Here is an 8266-nt window from a genome sequence, read left to right as displayed (position 1 = left end):
ACTTTCTCTCCCATTGTCCTGGCACAAAGTCAGTATGCCCACACATTCTTAGTCACCTGTGGCCACAGATATTGGACAGTCAGAGTGTGGTGGCATCGAACAGGAGAGTGTGATGAATATGGCATCAGTGAGTGTGGACACTAGCCATAGCCAGAGAGCTGGTGAGGTCCCACACAAACAGATTGACAGAGGTGCTCGAAGGAGGATGCTACTCATTCACCACTTATCACAGGTGTCACATCACGGGCCACTCAGTGCATGTGTCTGTCCATCATGGAGGCACAAATATGTTTTGAATGCAACACCAGATGGATGCTCAGGATCACGGATGCATCACTGTCTGACATACATGACTCCCTCCACCACATTGGTACACCATGCATCATTTCACTGATGTAGTGGGCAGACGGTGGGGTGAGATATTGTCAGTCCCTGACTGCACATTGTCTGTGCTAGAACATGTAGTGGGAGTATGGTATCGGACATGTGGCAGTAGGTCAGCAGCAACATCTGCTGAGAGTTCACAAGGCCTTGCACACTGATGCTCCCATAGTGGCAATACCTCCAGCGCTACATAAGGGAGGGTGCTGTCCACACCACAATGTGGCAGGCCAAGGGCCCAGCAGACACCAGTCACTGTCAGTGACTAGTACCATGTCTGACCGTGAGCATGATGGTGCCAGTGCCACTCCTGGCAGAGCCAGTTCCTGTGTTAGTGGCTAGAGATAGTAAACTGTCCAGTCTGCCATGTACGGTCCACAGCTGTCCGACATACCCATGTGTAGGGCTAGTACATGACTTGACTGTGTACATGCATACACTCATATATCACTGTCACATGCAGGTCACCAACAGACACATACGGCACCTCTCCATGGCCCAGCTGACCAGCACCCTTTCCTGACTCACACACATGATGTCAACTGTTTGGCACAGTTTAGGCCTCTGTCAACCCCACACCACACCCTGTGCATGTGATGATACCTGTGTCACATCCCTGCCATCCATACCATCGCTGCAGGGACATGCAAATATGTGTCTGATGCACAGGGTGACTATAATACATTACATGACATTTTGTAGTGCGGTTATGTTATGGCATGACAGGTGCTGCATGCTGGCAAGTGTCATGAGGACACATCAAAGTGTTTGTACTTTTGCTGCATGATGTTAGATTAGCTGTAGTGTTGCAGACTGATATGTGTCTCTCAGAACTGTATGTTTCTGTTGCTGGGGTCTGAGTGGTTATGCTTTAGAGACTTGGTGGCAATACAGCAGCTCAGGATGGCATGGTAGCAAAGCAGAAATATGACACCAGCAAGGTACAACTGTATATGTGCATGGTTACCTAGCTGTGTATGTGTAGAACAGTGTCAGTGTCAGGGGCAAGGTGGTGGACAGCGTAATCCTGCATGCATGCCCTGTGACAAGTCATGCTACCCTTGATATGTGTCACCTGGGTGTTCTGTACCTACAAATGTAGGTTGTGGCAGATAACATTTATGCCTAGGTAGATGTAGGCCATTTAAGGCCAGCAGCTACTCACAGGGCCTTAAAATGTATAACCATTGCACACACATAGGCAAGACAAACACCCTGCTGCAAGGGGATATATTTACGGTATCTAGTAGTATATACTATAGTGCTATGTGCTTACCGCATGTGCCACAGAGCTTATGTGTTTTGAAAGTGTCTGCCAGTGCTGTTAAGATGGATGATATCAGCAAGCCCTGTAAAGGAGGCCAATGGGGGGTTGACAGGGCCTGAAAATGTATAATCACTACACAAAGATAGGCAAGACAGACATGCTGCTGTAGGGGGTATTTTTTACCAGCAGGCACATACACTCACAGAGTTGCACTTTTTGAGATTAGAACCCCTACCTATCTAGTACTATAGTACTGTGTACGTATCGCATGCGCCGCAGAGATTACGTGTTCTCAGAGTGTCCGCTAGTGCTGTTAAGGTGGATGACATCAACAGGCCCTGTAAAGGAGGCCAATGAGGAGTTGACAGGGCCTGAAAATGTATAACCATTATACACAGATAGGCAAGACAGACAGACTGCTGCAAGGGGATATATATATATATATATATATATATATATATATATATATATATATATATATATATATATATACATAGATATATATATATATACACACACACACACACACACACACACACACACACACACACACACACAGTTGACCTTTTTGGGATTAGAACCGCTACCTATCTAGTAGTATATACTGTAGCACTGCTTACTTATCACATGTACCATAAAGCTTATGTATTCTGAGAGTGTCTGCCAGTGCTGTTAAGATGCATGACATCAGCAACTGTTGACAGGGAGGCCACTGTTCTTGAGGATGCTAATCATAGGGCCATAAAATGATTGACCATTGCACAGACATATGCCTGAGGGGGGCTGTGCGTCCCTTCCCTGTGATGAACCTGCCGCATCTGTTTCCGCAGGATCATATTGTGTAGCATGGCACATACTGTGAACATCTGTGCACATGTGGCTGGGAGTACTGCAGGGCTCCACTAGATATATCAAGGCAATGGAACTGTGACTTAAGCAGCCCAAAGACGTGCTCTATGATGTTCTTAGTTTGTGTATGTGCCTCATCGTGGCATTCTTCGGTAGGTGTTTGTGCATTTCTAATGGGTGTCATCATCCATGGTTGCAGTGCATAGCCAGCATCCTCCAGTAGATAGCCTTACAGGGTGTCCTCCTTGGCAAACATCTGGTACAGCTGTGATGCATGCAAGATATGGGAGTTGTGATAACTGCCAGGGCTGCCAGAACACACACTCATGATAATGCCCTGGGCATTGCACATGACCTGGCAGTTGATGGAGTGATATCCCTTCTGGTTGACATAGACTATACCCTCCTCACCAGGTGGTGCTTTGATGTGGAAATGAGTGCAGTCTAATAGCACCCAGTATCTCAGGGTAGTGTCCTAGATGGTGGTAGAGACACATACTGATGGCCCTCTCCTCATGGGTGCAGGGTAAATAAATGTGCTCACTGTCATGTGTTTGCATGGTAGCCAGGAAATGGTGGAGAACCCTGGATACAGATGCCTGTGAGACCCCATCATATCCCTAGTTGGTCTTTGAAAAGTGCCTACAGCTAGGATTCTAAGGGCTATACATACCTTTGTTTCAATTGGGATGGGTTCTCCTCTTTCTGAGTTGAGGGTGGCAAAGCTCAATGAACTCTTATAGTATGCCCTGTCCACCATGTAGTGCTCTGCAATCTCCAGCTCATGTAGCTCATGTAGCTCCTAGAAGGTTACCCTGGGCCTCAACACACTTCTCCTTCTTTGTCTAGGCCTGTTGTCAGCAGCAGCATCACCACTGCCTTCAGCCTCTAGCACATACAGATTTAGCAGAGCAGCAGCAGCCCCAGTTAAAATTCCCAAGTCTGTACTCTAGTGGTGCAAAGTTTGGGTGAAAAATCAGATTGTAGGGTGTATGCATACTTTATAGTGGTGTCCTGCAGATGCAGACTGTGTGACTGGCTAACTATGATGCATTCCTCCTGCCAGGTATATCAATGAGGGGGTTGAATGGCCAAGTGTCAGTGGAACAGGGCTTATCAGTAATTTAGTCAGGATTGGCTTTCCCAGGCTATTTCCATTTTTTTTTTTTAAGAATGCCTTCCCTGCTAATGACTAAGGCACGGTGTGCAAACCCATGGCACTGGTGCAAACACTGCCCAGCAGTCTGGACATACCCCAATGCATTGGCACACTCACTATAGCTTAAACCAACTAAAACACATGCCCCACAGCTAAACAAAGTTTAACAGCAGTGGGCACACCCCCTTGCTTAGCTGAGTGATGCAGCACACAAACAGGAACCTCTGAGTTCCAATCCGCTTAAATATATAGTAACCCAAACCCTTTTAATGTCAGCTAGCTGGTCTGCAGACACCAACATGGTTCTGGGGCTAGACAGGTTTTATCTGTGGACACAGTGTCCCGTTTTTGCTATTCGGTAACCCTAGCACATTTGCATACAGTTCCTTCCACATAATCTGGATACTTCACTATTCCAGGGCCTGCCTCCTTAGCAACCACTGATCTCTACCATTGTACATACTGCATACAGGGCCCTATAATGCATTATTCTCACTTATGTCATCTTTTTACTTTTTAATATATCTAATATTTTTTTTGCATAACAGCATGTTTGCACGCTGCTGTGTGCTGTGCAAACATAATATGAGTATTAAAAAAATATTTTATATTATTTTGCATTACTTTTTGGACTCACAGGGCATAGTTTTGCACATATCTGTGCCTACTATGACATTTCTTACCTTCTAATTGGGCTGTTACAGCCCCTCTTCAAGTTTTACATTTCTATAGATGGAAATCTTCTGTGTACACTTCTAAAAACAACACGGGTCCTGGACAGATACCTATCTGCTTGCTGGATCACAAAACAACCTCATTTGCACGCATTTCCCCTGCTTATTAAGTGATTTGCATGCCATGGAAACTTTCATGTCCACAAGCTTGTACACTCCCCTCTGCTCTGTTTACTGGATCACACAGAGCCTTACTTCCATGTTAGCTCTGTGCTACTGTGCCTACACTGAAAATCCATCCATGTAGGCTTTATTGAATCCCCTCTTTGTGACCTTCCACTGACTTTCATTTCATAGACCTACAACTCTATTACCTCCCTGACAATAATAATAAAAGGTGTCTCAAAACCCCACAAGGAGACATCATTGTTACCAAATTAAATAAAACAAACAAAATTCACTGGAACCATGAGCAGTTAATTAGCAAATACATTTTATTTACTACAAAGGAGTCTTAAAAACACTAGTAAAATAAACTCTCACCTAGTACAAGGCTTCTTCGGGCATACTAATGGGAAACAGTGTCTGTACTTATACAAAAACATAATGACATGATCAGATAATTAGGCTAATTTCGGTGTTCCTTTAATAAAGGTTTTAAAGAAACATAGGTATTCACGCTAGGTGCAATATGCACTCCTAGACGTAAAATCCAGTTAAACTCCTTTTTTTCAATTTGATAATAACACTTCTTCCACATAAATTATTAATAACTTTCAAAATAGAAAACTTGAAGCTATGTTCTGGTCCCTTATCTTTAATATGTTTAAATAGGCATTCATAACTACTTATCTTCTAATCTCAGACAGGTGATTGCAAATGTGGTCTTTTAATCTTTGATCTGTTTTCCCCACATAATATGCTTGGCATAAAACAAATCTAGCCAAATAAACAACATCTCATGTTTCTCAATTATCATATGCATTCAAACTGCAGATCTTCTTAGAAACAGGATGAATACAAATCTTATCATTACATATAAAACTACAGAAAGTACAGCTACTACATTCACAGGTTCCCTTTATATTAGATTGTGGAGGGAATTCAGAAAAGCCTACATGAAGTGATTTTCCATGTAGGCAGGGTGGCACAGATCTAACATGGAAACTGGCAGTTGTGCAATCTAGTAAGCAGATCAGAGGGGCGTGCATGAGCATGTGGACACAGAAGTGTCCGTGGCATGCAAATCACCTCATAAGCAAGTGAAATTCATGCAAATGAGGGTGTTTTGTGATCCAGGAAGAAGACAGGTATCCGTGCAGAACCCATTTTAGTGTCAGAAGTCTACAGAGAAAATAACCATGTACAGTAATGTAAACATTAAACAGGGGCTGTAAAAGCCCAATTAGAAGGTCAGAAATGTCATGGTAGGCACAGATATGTGCAAAACTATGCCCTTTGAGTTCAAAAACTAATGCAGGCATAATATAAAATAATAATCTTTTAATATCCATATTACATTTACATGGTGCACAGCAATGCACAAACATGCCGTATGCAAAAAAAAATTAAAATGTTTAAAAACGAAAAATAAGACATATGTGAGAATAATGCATTATACTGCCCTGCATGCAGTATGTACAATGGCAGATGTCAGTGGTTGCTAAGTAGGTAGGCCCTGGAATAGTGAAGTATCCAGGTTATGTGCAAGGATCTGTATGCAAATGAGCTGGGGTTACTGAATAGCAAAAATGAGACACTGTGTCCACAGATAAAACCACTGTAGCCCTGAACCATGTTGCTGTCAGTAGAACAGGTAGCTGACATAAAAAGGGGGTATGTCACTATAATTATAAGTGGATTGCAGCTCAGCGGCACCTGTTTGGCACTACTGAGCTCAGCTAAGCAGAGGATGTGTGTCTAGTGTTGCTAAGCTTTGTTTAGTTGCGGGGTACATGTTTTAGCTGGTTTAGGCTATGCTGACTGTACCCATGCATGCGGGTATGTCCACACTGCTGACCACTGTTTACACCAGCACAGTGGGTTTGCACACAGCACTGCAGTACTTAGCAGGGAAGGCAGTTTTAAAAGAAAAGGGAATTGCCTGGGAAAGCCAATCATGTATAAAATACTGATAACCCATGTTCCACTTACAATGGCCCATCCAAACCCCTCAATGATATATCTAACAGGTGGAATGCATCATAGTTAGCCAATCACAAAGGCTGCATCTGCAGCACACCATTATACAATCTGATTTCCCACACATACTCTGCACCATTGGATTACAGACTTGGGAATTTTAATTGACAGAATGCTAAGGGCTGCTGCTGCTGCTGCTCTGCTACATCCGTATGTGCTAGAGGCTGAGGTCAGTGCTGATGCTGGTGCTAACAACAGGCCTAGACTGAGAAGGAAAAGAGTGTTCAGGCCCAGGGTAAACTTCTAGGAGCTACATGACCTGGAGATTGTAGAATGCCACAGGGTGGACAGGGACATACTCCAAGAACTCACAGAGCTTTGCCGCCCTCAACTCAGACCCAGAGCCAACAGACGGGAGCCCATCCCAGTGGAAACAAGGGTATGTGTAGCCCTTAGAATGCTAGCTACAGGTAATTTTTAAATAACAACTGGGGACATGATGGGGTACTCACAGCCATCTACATCCAGGGTACTCCACCAGTTCCTGGCTGCCATGCAAACAAATGCCAGTGAGCACATTTATTTACCCCACATCACTGAGGAGAGGGCCAGCAGTATGTGTCTCTTCCACTGTGTAGCACACTAACCTAAGGTACTGGGTGCCATGGACTGCACTCATGTCCACATCAAAGAACTGCTTCGTGAGGAGGGTAGAGTCTATGTCAACCACAAGGGGTATCACTCCATCAAATCCCATGTTGTGTGCAATGACCAGGGCATTATATGAGTGTGTGTGCTGGCTGCTCTGACAGTTATCACAACTCCCATATCTGGCATGCATCACAGGTGTAGCAGATGTTTGCCGGGGGGACCATCATATACGACCATCTACTGGGAGATGCTGGCTATGCACTGGAACCGTGGATGATGACACCCATCAGAAATGCACACACACCTACTGAAGAACACCATAATGAGGCACATGCACAAACTAGGAACATCATAGAGTGTGTGTTTGGGCTGCTGAAGTCACGGTCCCACTGCCTTGATATATCTGGTGGAGCCCTGCAGTACTCTCCAGCCACATATGCACAGATGTTCACGGTATGTGCCAAGTTACACAATATGATCCTGTGGAAACAGCTGTGGCAGGATCATCACAGCGATGGACAAACAACCCCCCCACCAGCTCCAAGGTCCCCACAGCCACAGGGGGACTTGGAAGAGGAACTCCCTGAGCCTGTCTCTGTAGACAGACGTAGGTGTGCCCAGTATGGCCTTGACAAAAAAGCAATGCATAACACATGCACTGACAACCTAGGGTCCTAGGGACTGACACTTCACTCTCACTCACATATACAGTAAAAAGGATGCCAGCCACACCACACAACCTGTACCTTACCATGTATTGGCTGTGTACTGTGTGCATCAGACAGAGTCAGCTCTGAAGCACTGTTATCTCAACTGCTGCAGTTACAAGGTAAGTCACTCTTCTTTTCAACAAATGTATGGGGTACTAGACCATGGTAGCATATGTATGGACCTGCTGCATATATGCAAGGGAATAGAGTGAGCTACTGGGCTACCTGCAAAGAACTAACAGCTATGTGGGACAGCAGGTACTCTCTGTCCAATACTGGCTGCCCCATAATATGCAGTAGGCCACAAGTTAGTAAAACTCACTGCACTATGCAAGGGAAATGCCAAACAGTGGGGCCATAAGACAGATGCATGACTGTCAATGCTAGAGTCCCCTACCCCCAATAAAGCCATGTTCCCATAAAACTGCAGTGA

The sequence above is a fragment of the Protopterus annectens genome, chromosome 3.part0, assembly GCF_019279795.1.
Source record: "Protopterus annectens isolate FY-2018-M chromosome 3.part0, PAN1.0, whole genome shotgun sequence".
Taxonomy (NCBI): Eukaryota; Metazoa; Chordata; order Ceratodontiformes; family Protopteridae; genus Protopterus; species Protopterus annectens.
This window is presented reverse-complemented; position numbering follows the sequence as displayed.